Source organism: Rhinopithecus bieti, unplaced genomic scaffold (genome assembly GCF_001698545.2).
Source record: "Rhinopithecus bieti isolate Rb0 unplaced genomic scaffold, ASM169854v2 scaffold_777, whole genome shotgun sequence".
Classification (NCBI taxonomy): Eukaryota; Metazoa; Chordata; class Mammalia; order Primates; family Cercopithecidae; genus Rhinopithecus; species Rhinopithecus bieti.
In genome coordinates, this window is record NW_016803392.1 from 2,396,277 (window position 1) to 2,410,785 (window position 14,509).

General features: G+C 38.4%; 1 protein-coding gene across 2 annotated transcripts in view; it reads left to right on the forward strand.

Moving 5' to 3' along the window:
- The window catches only part of PLCXD2 (phosphatidylinositol specific phospholipase C X domain containing 2), a 53,021-nt gene that overhangs the window by 17,999 nt on the left and 20,513 nt on the right, over positions 1-14,509 (forward strand). The window lies entirely within an intron of this gene.

Below are 14,509 nucleotides of genomic sequence, written 5' to 3' on the forward strand. Positions count from 1 at the left end.
GGCCAGCAATTTTTTTTTAAAGTCTCTGTATGAAAGAAAATATTGGAAAACCAGATTCTATTTATGTCATTGACGCAGGTGTAGAAGTCTTTATTTATTGAGAGGGTAACCATATTAAAATCAATTAAGAACAGAGGTGAAAAACAATAGCTGGAGGAATCCATCCTTTGATTTTAATTTCCTTCAACTCTTCATGAAACAAGCTATCTCCGCTACAGTGTTCAGCAAAATTGCAGTAAATCAAGTCCTTTTGCCAAGTGAACTTTCAAAAGTTCTCTCCCCCTCTGACCTTAGCTAATTTTCAGTTATCCTTTCCCTACGTGTGGAAGGGAGATGTCGTTATTTATTATATAAGGAGACTTGACCTTTAAATGTCAGTGGAAGTGTAGAGTCTGGCCATTCTGTCTGTATCTTCCACCAGCTTACAGGAGAATTAAGGGAAATAGTCCAATAGCATGCAAATGGGGAAGAAGGAGGGGTAGAAGGAACACATCATCTATGCCACCATCTTTTTGTTATATACCAGGGAAAAGCAAAGGGAGAATTGGGCTGGCCTCTGTTATTTAAATACTTATTCTAGATAGGACAATCACCAAGAGGTTTATGTAGATTATTGTACTGCAAGAGCTCATAAAAGGCTGCTCAGAGTTTGTGAGGCTTACCCCTGAGCCCCAGGGGCTTGCTTACCCTTTCCCGTTATCTTTTACCTTTAAATAAGGCAAATGCAGCACAAGGCTGAGGCATTTAATATTTATAGAAAGTTCCTCATCAGACTCATCTATGGCTGTGGAGGAGCAGAGTCGGAGTCTCTGAGCCTCCACAGTGATGACCTGCTACATTCTACACTAGTGCAGTGCTATTCTGGGCAACATGAATCTTAAGCTGGATGCTTTGTGGTCGTAAATTTTTAGTCAACTAATGAAAAGATATTCCCGGCCTCATCCTTGAAAGTCACCTATTTGTATGGATTATCTGAATACTACATTTTCTGGCTATTGTAGTTACTTCAATAGTATCTGTGGGATGCTCTATTCCTGATGTTTGTCTCATTTTCTACTTCGTGGTTTTGTGACTTTATACATCATTGTCCTTCGAATGCCCCCAGATCGATATATCTTGCTTCTCGATGCTTATGTTGCTAGCTCTTTGGGTAGGGTTTTAATTCCAGTACACCATGAAAAAAATTCATTCATATAGGGGTCTCTTTTAAGGGGTTCATCTCAATCGAGAGAAAGCTTTCTCTTGTACTTTCCCACCTCCTTCACCCCTTTGTGTGGTACCACCCCACTCCTCAGCTAGGTCTACCCCTGCTCGGGGACTCTGGTGCAGGCACCAGGTGAGATGAAGCCAGGAGGCAAGGTCCACAGAGCAGAGCCCCTTGAGGAATGGGGCCTCAAAACAGGGCTGAACTGAGACACGTGTGCTTCAGACAGCTTAAGAATAGGCTACCCCTTCAAGTTGTCACTTTAAAAATATTTACTCCTCATTTGGTAAAAGATGTAGAAGTGAAAGTGTTCTGCAGCTTTGAAATTTTTCTATTAGGTTTGCCTCCTTTCCTGAGTCTCTCTTCTGAGCCCTGCAGCCCCTCTGATCCCCTCCCTTCCCCTTTGATTCTCAGCCTCCTCAGCCTTCACTCCCAGCTTCTCAACCTCTCTGTCTTTCCTCAGCAGATCCACTGAGGTCTTTCCAAGAGTCTGTCTCTACATTGGCATACCCCCCACCCACTGCTTAATACTGCTTCAAGTATGTCAAAAGCTCTTAAAGCCAGAGATGAATATTGCAGTTGTGCTCAGCAAACAGAAGATACTACAGCTACCAGGATTCCGTGTGCTTAGAGGAGAGTGGTGATTAAAAATGACTCTTTTTTTTCTTATCACATGTTCACATTCAAGATAAAGAGTTTACTCTGTGCACTGAAGAGAGCTTTTTTGTTTGTTTGTTTGTTTGTTTGTTTTAACATCTTGCCCATTTCATAAGGAGTCGCTGGTGAAAACCTGCAGCAACTGGGACCAAATTTGCAGTTTATCTGAGCAATATCTTAACATCCCTTGTAGACTGGTCCCTTTGGTCACTGCTCTGTGGGTGTGCCCCCCAACATGGCTGTACCTGGAAGCCCATCGTCCTGGCAGAGCTGGCTGCTGTCGTGAGTCAGGAAGATGTTCTACAGGGAAGCGAGCTGGTGATGGTCTGCATGGGAAGTCAGAGCTGGATCCCTCCGGCTGGGCCAGTGCTCTCTGAGGGGCCAGAGAGGTGTTCTGGCATATCCTCATCACTGTCTAAGTCTGAGAGTGGACATTGATGCTGAAGGAGGAGCAGCTCCTAAATGGCTCTTCTTCCAGAAACCTGGCCTTGCTGATTTTGCCTGTATTGCCTATATGCGTATTGAGACATATGTTTTCAGCCGTTTGTAAAAGGAAGTAGTGGTTTCTCTAAACCTCAGGAATATATTCAGAGTTTTTAATCAGGTGAACTTGAGTGGGAATGTTTTGACTGCCTTCGTTTTAGTACATTTGAAAAAAAATGTTGAATTTCTTAAAAATCGTAGGTTATTAAAATGCAAGCACTTTTAGCAAGATAATGTGTTTGAGGGCCTAAATCTCATGTCTTTAACCCATTTTCTAAAAAAAAACAAAAACTTGTTGAAACATTTTTAATAGAAATTCTTTGAAGACAGGGTCTCTGGCTCTCTGTAGATCAAATCATAAAATCTTCTTACGGTAGTCTCTTTTTATCTGCAAGTCGTATGTTCCAAGGCTCCCAATGGCTGCTGAAACCATGGATAGAGCCAAACCCTATACATCCTGTGATTTTTCCTGTACATACATGCCTATGGTAAAGTTTAATTTATCAATTGAGTACAGTAAGAGATTAACAACAATAACTAGTAATACAGTAGAACAATTATAACAATATGCCAGCATCACTGCTGTCACACTTTGGGGTCATTCTTAAGTAGAATTAGGGTTCCTGGAACACCAACATTGTGATACTGCAACAGTCATGCTTGGCCATGCTTACGTCTCTAAGAAGTCATCATTAATATTTTCAGTTTGTAGAAAACATACAGAAAAACTTCTGAAAATATTACTGGTTCTGCTGTCTACATTAGGGAAAGATTGTCTGTTGATGGTTATATTGTGTCTATACTGTCTACATTAGGGAAAGATTGTCTGTTGATGGTGTTTGAGTGTTGTAATGATAATTGAGATGGCTAAGTGACTAATGGTTGGGGAACCTCTACCAAATAAATACGCTAGACAAAGGGATGATTCACATCTTGGACTGGAAGGCCTGTGGGATGGCAAAACACTTCATCACACTCCTCAAAATGGGGCACAATTTAAAATTTATGAATTGTTTATTTTTTAAATTTTCCATTTAATAGTTTTGGACCACAGTTGACTGTGGCTAACTGAAACTGTGGAAATTGAAACTGCAAATAAGAAGGGACTACTATATTTTCTCAGAAAAATTCAACTCTTTAAAATTGATTAACAACTCATGAGGTTGACATCTCTGAAACCCTCAAAGATGGACTGGCAGTGATGAGGGAGGAGGAGCTATTGTTTAGCTGGACATCTCTGATTCCAGTTCCATCAGAAAGGGGCATCTGTTCTCTCTTCTTTTCCTGCTTCGGAGATGGGAACAAATTACTCTTTTTCTTGGCTTGAACACTTATATCTTTTATCTTTTTATAAGCATGATACTGCTTTCTCTTCTGCTGTTTGCACAGATTGTCTTCTGACCTAGTTGAGCCTTTACTGCTGCCCAGACACCTTCTGGTAGCTAGCATCATATGAATTACTTAGCTTTATTAAGATAAAGTGTGAGCAAAGGGTTTTTTTGGTCTTTTGTGTTTGGGCACCTTTAATATCCTTTTGCTGTTGCTGGGCAGGAAAGAGTCTTTGCAGCTGAGATCTTATTAATTTGCCTAGAATATTTTTTTAGTTTATATATTTTATATTAATTAGGAAAACTAAATTTGACATTCAGTGCAATTTTATGTAGCATCAGCTCTAGTGGGTAACTGGAAAGATAGCTGCACCTGGATTTTTTGCAAGCTGCCTGCATTACTTTGACCTCACTTGACAAAGTATAGGCTAATAGAGGCAAAATATGCAAATTACAGACATGTGACCTAAAATTCAGACTGAAATAAAATAGACAAGCTTTAATTGAACACTCTGACTATTCGTTATAGAAAATACATGCACATCCAGTATATGTTTTTAGCCCAAGCTTACAATGGACCAGACCATCTTAGTTTTGATAGAAATAATATTATTTAGGTCTTGATAAAAATTTGGAGCTTACATGGAATATAGACGACTCTTTCAAAAATGAACTCAAAATAATATTCGTATTTAAAAGAATTTTTTAGAGAATAATTATTATCTATTAGAAGTTCTCTATTGATATTAGTAAAAATATTTCCAAATAAGTGAAAAGTGGACTTTTTTCAAACTGAATAAGAGAATTTTCTGGATTTCATTTCAGATGGGCATGCACATAAATACTTTGGTAACTGAGAGGAACTTAGCTCCAAACACCTCTGTAGATATTTCATCCAAACTCTTGCTGTCCAAACATTTGCTATAACAACTTATAAGATTTGTTTTATCCAGAATTCACTACCTAAATAAAAAATCCCATTGTGGGAGCTAGCAAAAACATTTAAGTTGCAGGTACACCTTGGCAAAAAGATGGAGAATGTGTTGCATCCATAGTTCAGCTACCCTCCCAGCAGGCACGAGCTGTGCATTAGTGCTCTCAGCTTACCACATTATTGAGTGAAATGTCTTCTAAAAAAAGCAAACAGCCTGTGAATAAAACAAGCACACTCGAGAGGCCTAAAAAGAAAAATTGGGTGATAAAGCATATTGAGAGAGATGAACTAACATAAACTTGGCCATGCTTACATCTCTAAGAACTATGCATTAATATTTTCAATTTGTAAAAAAAAAAATACAGAAAATTTTCTGAAAATATTACTGGTTCTGCTGTTTATATTAGGGAAAGATTATCTGTGGATAATTACATTGGTGTTTGAGTGTTTTAATGATATTTGATATTTGAGAAAACTGATAGGGTTTTTTTGATGGGTTGGGAAGACATTACTGTTTTTTCTATTTCAAATAATGGATCATACAGGCTTCTACTCTCAAAAAATCTGTGATTCAACATATTTTGGCAACAGGTTGTATTTGTTTTCCATAAAATCACTTGATGACATCTAATTTTATATTTTAAAATAAAAGTTTAAGAACATCCTCAGAATTTTCTCTCTTATACTTTCAAATTGTGTAGTCACTGTATTTCTTTCCAAGTACTGACATAGGAGCAGATTAGAGATATTAACAATTTATAATTTTAGTTTTAGTGCCAATTTGAACTTCAACTGTAGAATACTATGATCCAGACTTACTCTTTGGATGTCGATTTTGGGTGTAACCTAAAATAAATGACGTAAATTACAGACTTCATTTTTCCTAGCCCTAAATGTTAACTGCCACGACAGATCCTCAAATATAAATATTTTCTGAGGTTTCATGGCTTTATTTAGAAACCAGAATTATTTGTTTCTCAGATAGTATCATCCAAATAAAAGATGACACAAATTTCTTAATAATTAATAATAATAACATGTTTGAGCTCATTCTATTAGCCAAGGACGACTCTGAGTGCTTGCCTGAGTTAACTTGTTTAGTCTTCACAACAAACCAATGAAGTTAGTACTGCTGTTGTCCACGTTGTGCAGATGAGGAAACTGAGGCCCAGCATTTTATTCACATAACTAGTAGGCAGTAGAGCCAGGATTATGAACTCAGGCAGCCTGGCAACAGACCCTGTGCCCCTAACCACTGCGTGGACACTCCATTTAGCTTATTCAGAGCTATGGTAATTCATTAAGTTAGGTGTCAGGACTCACCATTTGTAAAGTTCTTCTTTCTTAACTAGTATCTTTCAAAGTGCAAGTCTGGGTCCTTTGGGACTGCGTAGACAGAAAAATGATTTGTTGGTGGTCCTGGAAATTGTGAGTGAGAATACTTAAAAAGATTACTGGAAAAGAAGGAACTCAGTGGTTCCAACCCATTAGTGTTCTAGGGACAGGGGATGGGAATAGAACCTTCGAGTACTGGGTCACCTTGTGGATGGGAGGGAAATGTTGCTGGAGGCACTGAGAGGCAAGCCAATTAAGGTTAAAAAGAGACAGGGTCAAAGGTTCTGCCCAGATAAGCCAGGAACCTCAGTCTAGGGCAGTGGTCTATCTCAACCTTTTGTTCATAATCACTCCCCGAAGGAGTCTTTTTAGGCATTTCTATTCCTTATTTCCCCCACTCCTCCTCTGTGAAATTGTAACACTCAGATATATCTGTACTTTGTACATAGAAGAGTAAGATTTTTCGCCCCCTAAGAACAAATTTTTTCGATGTCAGTGCTTAGAGGCACAGATACACTGAATGGTGTCAATACACATGGGGTGCGGAGAGTGGGATCAGTGAAACACCTGGAGGAACTAATGGGCTTCAAAGTTAGAAGGACTTAGAGACAGGAGAACCTAAGGGAGGTGAAGACAGGAGGTTTTCTTAAATATGTGAAGTCAGGAGTTATTTTACTTGGGGTGACCATCCTCACCTCCCCAGATGGGGAGTTTCTCTCTGTCTTCTTATGCTTCACTTAACTCTTGTCTCAATCTTCCCTCCATGGCTAGAAGTGTGGTCATCCTATAATCTGAAATGCCATTGTACTGTAATGAAATGTATCATTTCATAGTGTGTGTTTTGAATTCTTTTTATTTAGAAACCAGGTTCCCAAGAAGCTAGCTTTAAATTCTTTTTATTTGAGTTAAGAAAATGGCAACTACTCCAATTTGCAAGAAATGGGTAATGAAAGTGCTTTAACTAAAAACTAGTATGCACTCATTTGAGATCTCTAATCCCCAAATGACAGCCCTCTGAAAGAATCAAGCAGTAATTTGTGTTCCAGATAAAGAGCAAACTGATTGTGCCTGGTCTCACGAGGCCAGCTAGCTCATTTTTTCCTACCTTACCTCTCAGATAATCTAACACCACCTAGGAGGCAATAACTATAACTAACAGTGAGCAAAAATCTTGCTAACCTTTTCCCATTCAAATCTCTCTCTTCCCGTGTGACTTTGCTGCCACGGGGACTTTATTCTGAGCTCTGTAACCCAGCGCACATCCCAAGGACCCTAATAAACCTTAAGTAACCTAATCTAATCACATACTAGGAGGCATGATAAGGAAACCAAGGCCTCCCAATATTTTCTTCTTCACAAACAAGCTGTGGTGACTTAATTGTTTAAAGGGCAGGGTGTATCTTAGAACAAAAGGAGTGATAAAGAAAGCATCTACCAATATGTGGGAAAGGCACTTCACCAGATTATTATGTGAAGGTTTGAAAGTACTAGAAGACCAACCAGAGAAGACCATGCCCAGAAGTCAGAAAACTTTTGGGAAACTATAATCTTAACATTTGTGGCTGTAAGTATCAAGCCTGGGTATACATTACGATCAGCAAGAAGCTTGTCGACTTTCATCCCAGAGAGATTTTGACTTGGAAGGTTTGGGGTGAGCTCATGAGCACTGGTGGTTTTTAAGAGCGCCCCCTGCTCTGCCACCTCCCAGTGATTCTGATGTGCATCTAAGGTTGAGAATCACTGCTTTACATTATAAAGTGCTTTCACATACATGATTCAGGGTTTTGTATGCATACAGAAAGGAAAAAGAAACATTGTTAATGACTGTTGACTATATAAGAAAATAGGAAGAAATGGGTAGTAATTTTGAAAATGAAAGGATTAGAGAAAAGTCAATTTCTAGAAACTGGAGGAAAAAAATTTCACCTTTCTAAGGGCTAAAATTAGTCCTAGGCTTATAGAACATTAAGGAGGGACTTATATGTCTATATTTACTGCTATATATGGAGTAGTTTTTAGATGACAACAAAATTCTCTGCCCAAAGGAGTCTGAAAACAATCATTTAGTATTTGATGCCAATTACGTCCTAAGATCATATTGCTTCTCCTCTATAAATGAAATACATTGGAGAAAAGGAGAAAAACATTGTTGTTAGTCAAAAGGTAGGTTAGAAAATGTCATATTAATATTTCTATGTGTATTTCAGGACTGTATAGACAGACAATGTACCTCAGCAGGCTCCTAACAGCTTTCAGATAGTTATAATTAATAATTCTGCATGTGAAAGCTGGCAAGTGGATGATCTTAGATATAGCTGAAGGAGAAGTAAAGCCAATGCTGGGCTCTCAGACTGCAAGGGGTGGGGTGCGGGACAGGGGAGGAATATAAAAGTCAGGTTGAAGCATGGCAGAAGTAAAGAAGTAAAAAAGTCAGAAATTAAATTTTAAGATTTTCAATGTGGATGATGACAAACTTAGACTGTGACCAAAAGAGTGGTGGTGGCTATAGCCAACAGAGTGGAGGCTAAGCTGTCATCTCCATGTCAACTAATAAGATAGAGAGGAAAGATGAATCAGGTACAGAAAATAAAATCTTCTAGACCATCAGTATTTAAGGCAAGAAGCTTCAGTTAATCAGCCCTTCACCCTCTGATTTCCGACTAATTAAGAATGACTAATAATAGCAATAATTATAGTTCAGCACTTACTAAGTGTCAGTATTGTTCTAAGCACTTTGCTTATGTTTCAATATTCACAATAATTTTGTGACAATAGGTACTATTGACCCATTTGACAGATGAGGAAACTGAGATATGGAAAAAGTAACTTACTCAATATGGGTTATAAATGCTGGGGAGAAAATATAGACATAGTTGGGGTGAACAAATATTTTACAGAAGGTATCAGCAAAAGTGAACAGAGTCCAGAAAGAGGCCTGCCTATCTGTCTATGTTGCATACCAACAGTTTCCAGGCTGTATGTAGGGGCCTGGTAAGAGATGAGTCTGAAATAATGCATTGGCACCATATTGAAGACAATTCTAAAACCCCAGTGTTGAGTTTGAGCTTTATTTGGAAGGCGGGAAGTGGGAGGAATGTGTCATAATCAAAGCTGTATCTTAAGAAAACTGCCTTTTGAGTATGAACAAATGAAAAAGAGTGAAAGGATCCAAATTAGGGTTTCTGTTTGGTGGTTGGTTGGTTTTTGGTACTATTTGACAGGCAATGAGTGTATCAATGAGAACAGTGGCAGTTGAAAGTTAATGAAAGAGACAGGTTTAATGTATGTTGCAAAGGTCAAATGTAAAGTTTTGGTAACTGGTTAAATGAAGACGGTGAGAGAAAGAGAAGAGTTTAAACAGAATCCAAGATTTCAAGTCTGAGTGACTGGGTAACTACTGGCAGAAATTCAGGAGAGACACTTTGGGGGATGAGAGGGCCAGCAGGAGAAGCTAGACTTTGAAAATACGCACTTTATTGTGTGAGCAGGCCATTGGAGGCAGGCCATAGCAGAAAAATGGGAAGGTAAGTTTGCAACTTACAGGAGTCTGGGCTAGAAAGGAAGCTTTTGGTGTCATCTGCATACTGTGGTAAACTGGGGAGTGGGACTGAATTCTCTGAAGGTGGACAAAGGAAGAGAATACAGAATAGATCCTTGGAAAACATTTAAATTTAGGGACAATAAAGAGGAGTCAGAAAAGCAGACAGAAGGTAAAGGCAGGATGGGAGCACCCAGAAATATGCAGAAATATACACTGAGCACAAGGGAATGGAAGATTCCACAAACAAGCTGACTTGGCAAACCCTCATAGAAAACAAGAAGAATATGGCCATTTGAATTAGAGAGTTGTTAGGATCAAGAGTAGCAACAGAAGGAGAGAAAGTGGACTCAGATGGAAAGGAGTGAGTGTGTCATAGCAGACAAAGGCAGCAGGACTGGCCTACACTTTCAAGAATTTGACAGCACGGAGGAAAGAGAAGACAGTCATGTGTGGAGGAAGGCATGTAAGGAAAAGTACTTTGTTTTAAGACAAAGGGGTACCACTTAAATATGTTTTAGACAGAGATAAAGAAGCCAAAGAGAGAGGTGAGTGAAGGTGCATAGGTAATGCCAGGTAATAGCAGCGAAGATTATTTTAGCTGCAGAAATTACAGTGGGATGAGGTCCTAAGCTGTTTGCTGACTTTATCATAAAACAAGCTAGAATGCATGGAGCTGCTATCCCTACCAATTCCCAAGCAGCAATTCTCTTAGAGAATAAGGCAAGGACCAGTGGTGCAGGGTATTTTCCTCCTCTTCTGAAGAAATGCTAGAATTTTATTCATACATTCCAGGACAGAAGGGGAAGAATCACTGTCTTTAAAGAATAAAATAATTTCCATGAGTTGTAGGGGAGTAATAGGGGAACAAACTTTGATAGTGAATTTGGATTATAAAATATTAGGATTTTCTATTTGTAAGTACTGTTGGCAGATTACTTGGCTTATAAATATTGTATGGGCAGGAAAGGGGGGACATTGTTAGCCTGTTTTCCAAAAGAAATAATTTAATGTACTTAGGCAGTTAAATGTTATTTCACCCACTCCATATGATGCAAAAGCTTTCTGGAAAATAAAGAAGTAGAACAGGAAAAAATATTGATAGTGGTTAATAAGTGATGGTTGGCTTTGGCTGCTATAGGCCTATATAGGGCAAGTGCTTTAAAACATTCAGCAGTCTGCTTCATTGTTCTGTCCTGTCCTGTCCTGTAAAGGGGTTGGAGGGATGCAGGGATGGTGCTGGGCACAGGAGGTCAGAAAGCATAAGGTGGGGCCGGAGAAATGAAGAGAGAACAAAGAGGTAAAAAAAGACTCTGTTCCTAGGAAATATACACGCTCTCCTTCTTCTGTGGGATGATCTGGGTACCATGTATGTCCTTGTGTATTCAAAATGATCCCTGGGGTCCCATTGCTGTTACATTTCTGCACAGTCCTCAGGCACAGAGAAAAGTGTTGGAGGTTGTTAGCACATCTCCCTCTGGAGATGAAACTGCTCTCAACACCAACAGGAGAACACCAGAGGGGATTTGTCTCTCCTCTACGCTTGGATAATGGCTATTCCCGAATGCCCAGGGAAGAATTAAGTTCAGTATGTGCCTTGCACTATATAACACACTCAATCCTGAACAGCTGGGCTGTTAATGCAATTTAAAAAGAAGAGAGAACTCGCTATTCACCATCTATATCTAATGTATTCATAATAAATCTCTCAATGAGGAGGTATAAAAATTTCCTGTTGCTGTACAGCCAAAGGAAGCAGAGCATTAGGCAGGTATCCAGGGAGCCTCATTAACAGAGATAACCACTGTGGAAAATCCAGGGGGACTTGTTCCACATTTCTATTAGTAATGGCAATTTTTCTTACCTGAAATATGCTGGTAATTTTCTCACTTGCAAAATTCAATTTGCCTAAGGATGAATAAATAGGTCTTTTCTTAATACTTACTGGATAGTCTCTGTGTTCCAGATGCCACATAAAAGTAAAGCATTATTTGAATTTATTTTTTTTCCTTTTTCACTTTATTTCTTAGGAAACAAAACACTGAAGTCATCACAGAATTATTTGTTTTCAAGAAAATTGAAATAATATAAAATGGTAGTGTTTTGTAAAATTTTGCATTATGTGTGAAATACCTACACTAAAATTTAGAAAAATGGAAAATGGATGACAGTGAATGAGTATGAATACAGGAATTCTGATGGTAATATGGGGGGTAGTGGTTAAGAACAAGGTTAGTAGTGCCAAAGCAAAGGCATTTTCCTTCTAGATTTTACTTGCAAAGTGAAGCCACCTCTGTGGAGTCCCTCACCTCAGAGCCAGTCACAGCACTAACCAAATTAGCTTCTGCATGAGTTAGTGGATAATAGACATAAGAATGATTCACCCTGGATAGAACCAATAACCAAAATGAAAGATATTTGCTAAATAAGATGATTTTCATCTAGAAATAGTTACTGTTGAAATATTTTCTCACTATAATTAGGAATGTGCCTATGGTGGTCACTCATACTTCAGAAAAAGATAATCTCTGTCTAGGGGGATTCATGCTTTCTTTCTCACACACCCTGCCCTTTTATTTTTAGTTGACAGTAATAATTGCACATATTTATGGGATACAGAATGATATTTCAATACATGTATACAATGTATAATGATCAAATTCGTGTAATTGGTATAACCATCACCTCAAACATTTATCATTTCTTTGTGTTGTGAACACTCAGAATCCTCTCTTCTAGCTCTTTGAAAGTATACAGTAAATTATAGCCAACTATATTCATCCTACAGTGCTGCAAAACACCAGACTTCATTCCTCCTATCTAGCAACATTTTTTTTTTTTTTTTTTTTTTTTTTTTTTTTTTTTTTTTTTTTTTTTTTTTTTTTTTTGAGAGAGAGGGTCTAGCCATCACCCAGGCTGGAGTGCAGTGGCGCCATCTCAGCTCACTGCAACCTCTGCCTCCCGGGTTCAAGTAATGCTCACGCCTCAGCCTCCCAAGTAGCTGGTACCATGGGCATGCACCACCACACCTGGCTAATTTTTGCAATTTTTTAAGGTAGAGGCAGGGTTTCATCATATTGGCCAGGCTAGTCTCAAACTCCTGACCTGAAGTGATCTGCCCACCTCGGCCTCCCAAAGTACTGGGATTACAGGCATGAGCCACCATGCCCGGTCCTAGCATAATTCTGTAACTGCTAATCAGCCTCTCTAGCCTACCCTCTCGGCTACCCTTCCCAGTCTAATACCCACAGTTCTACTCTCTACTTCCATGAACTTCAAAAGTTTTTTGAGTCCCCACGTATGAGTGACAATATGTAATATTTATCTTTCTGTGCCTGACTTATTTTGCTGAACATAATGTCCCCAGGCTTATTCGTGTTGCTGTGAATGGCAGGATATCATTCTTTTTTATGGATGAATAGTATTCCAGTGTATGTTTATGCCATATTTTTTATGCATTCATTGGTTGATGAATATTTAGGTTGATTTCATATCTTCACTATTGTGAATAGTGCTACAGTAAACATGGGGGGTGCCGGTATCCCTTTGATATACAGCTTTTCTTTCCTTTGGTTACATACCTATTATTGGGGTTGCTGGATTGTATAGTAGTTCTACATTTAGTTTTTTCAGTAACGCCCATACTGTCTTCTATAATGACTGTACTACTTGACATTTCCACCAATAGTTACATACATCTCCACAGTTTCACCAGCATTTGTTATTTTTGTCTTTTTTTTTTTTTATAAAATTGCCATTGTAACTGGGCAGGGATGATACCTCATTGTGGTTTTGATTTGCATTTCCTTGATGATTAGTGACATAGAGCATTGCTTCCTATGTTTGCTTACTATTTATATGGTGGTGGTGGTGGTGTTGTTGTTGTTGTTGTTGTTGTTGTTGTTGTTGTTTTAGACAGGGTCTTACTCTGACCCAGGCTGGAGTGCAGTGGTACGATGTTCGTCATTCACTTCAGCCTCAGCCTCCTGGGCTCAAGCAATCCTCCCACCTCAGCTTCCTGAGTAGCAGGTGTGCACCACCACTCCTGGCTACTTTTTTTGTATTTTTTGTAGAGATAGGGTTTCACACATGTTGCCTAGGCTGGTCTCAAACTTCTGGACTCAAGTGATCCACCGGCTTCAGCTTCCTAAAGTGCTGGAATCACAGTCATGAGCTACCATGCCCATCTGTGTGTCTTCTTTTTGAGAAATGTCTATTTAATTCTTTTGTCCTCGTTTTAATTTGATTATTTCATTTTCTTGCTGTTGAGTTGTTTGAATTCCTTGGATATTCTGGATATTAGTCCTTTGTAAGATGAATAGTTTGTAAATATTTGCTCCCATTCTACAGGTTGTCTTTTCACTCTTGATTGTTTCCTTTGCTAGTGTAGACACTTTTTCAGTTTAATATAGTTCCATTTGTCTGTTTTTGTTTTTGTTGCTTGTGTGTTTGAAGTCTTAGCTATGAAACCTTTGCCTAGACCAGTGTCTTGAAGCATTTCTTCTATGTTTTATTATAGTAAAGTTAAACAATAAAAGAAGAAGAAAGGAGCAAAGAATATACAAAGTAATTAGAAAATAATTAACAAAATGACAAGGAGAAAGTCCTCATCTATCAATAATTGCCTTAAATGTAAATGGTTTAAATTCCCCAATTAAAAGATATGGACTGGCTGAATGGATTTTAAAAGAAAAAAAAAGACACAACTATATACTGCCCACAAAAAACTCACTTCACCTGTAAAGGCACACTTTACAGTCTACTGAAAGTGAGGGATGGAAAAAAATGTTCCACACAAACGGAAACCAAAAGTGTGCAAATTAGCTATATTTATATTAGGCAAATTAGACTTTAAGGCAAAAAAAATAATAAACACAAAAAGAGACAAAGAAGGTCATTATATAATGATAAAGGGATCAGTTCAGCAAGAGGATATAAGAATTGTAAATATATATACACCTAACACCAGAGCACCTAGATATATGAGGCAAATATTATTAGAGCTAAATAGGTAGACCCAGTAGAATAAT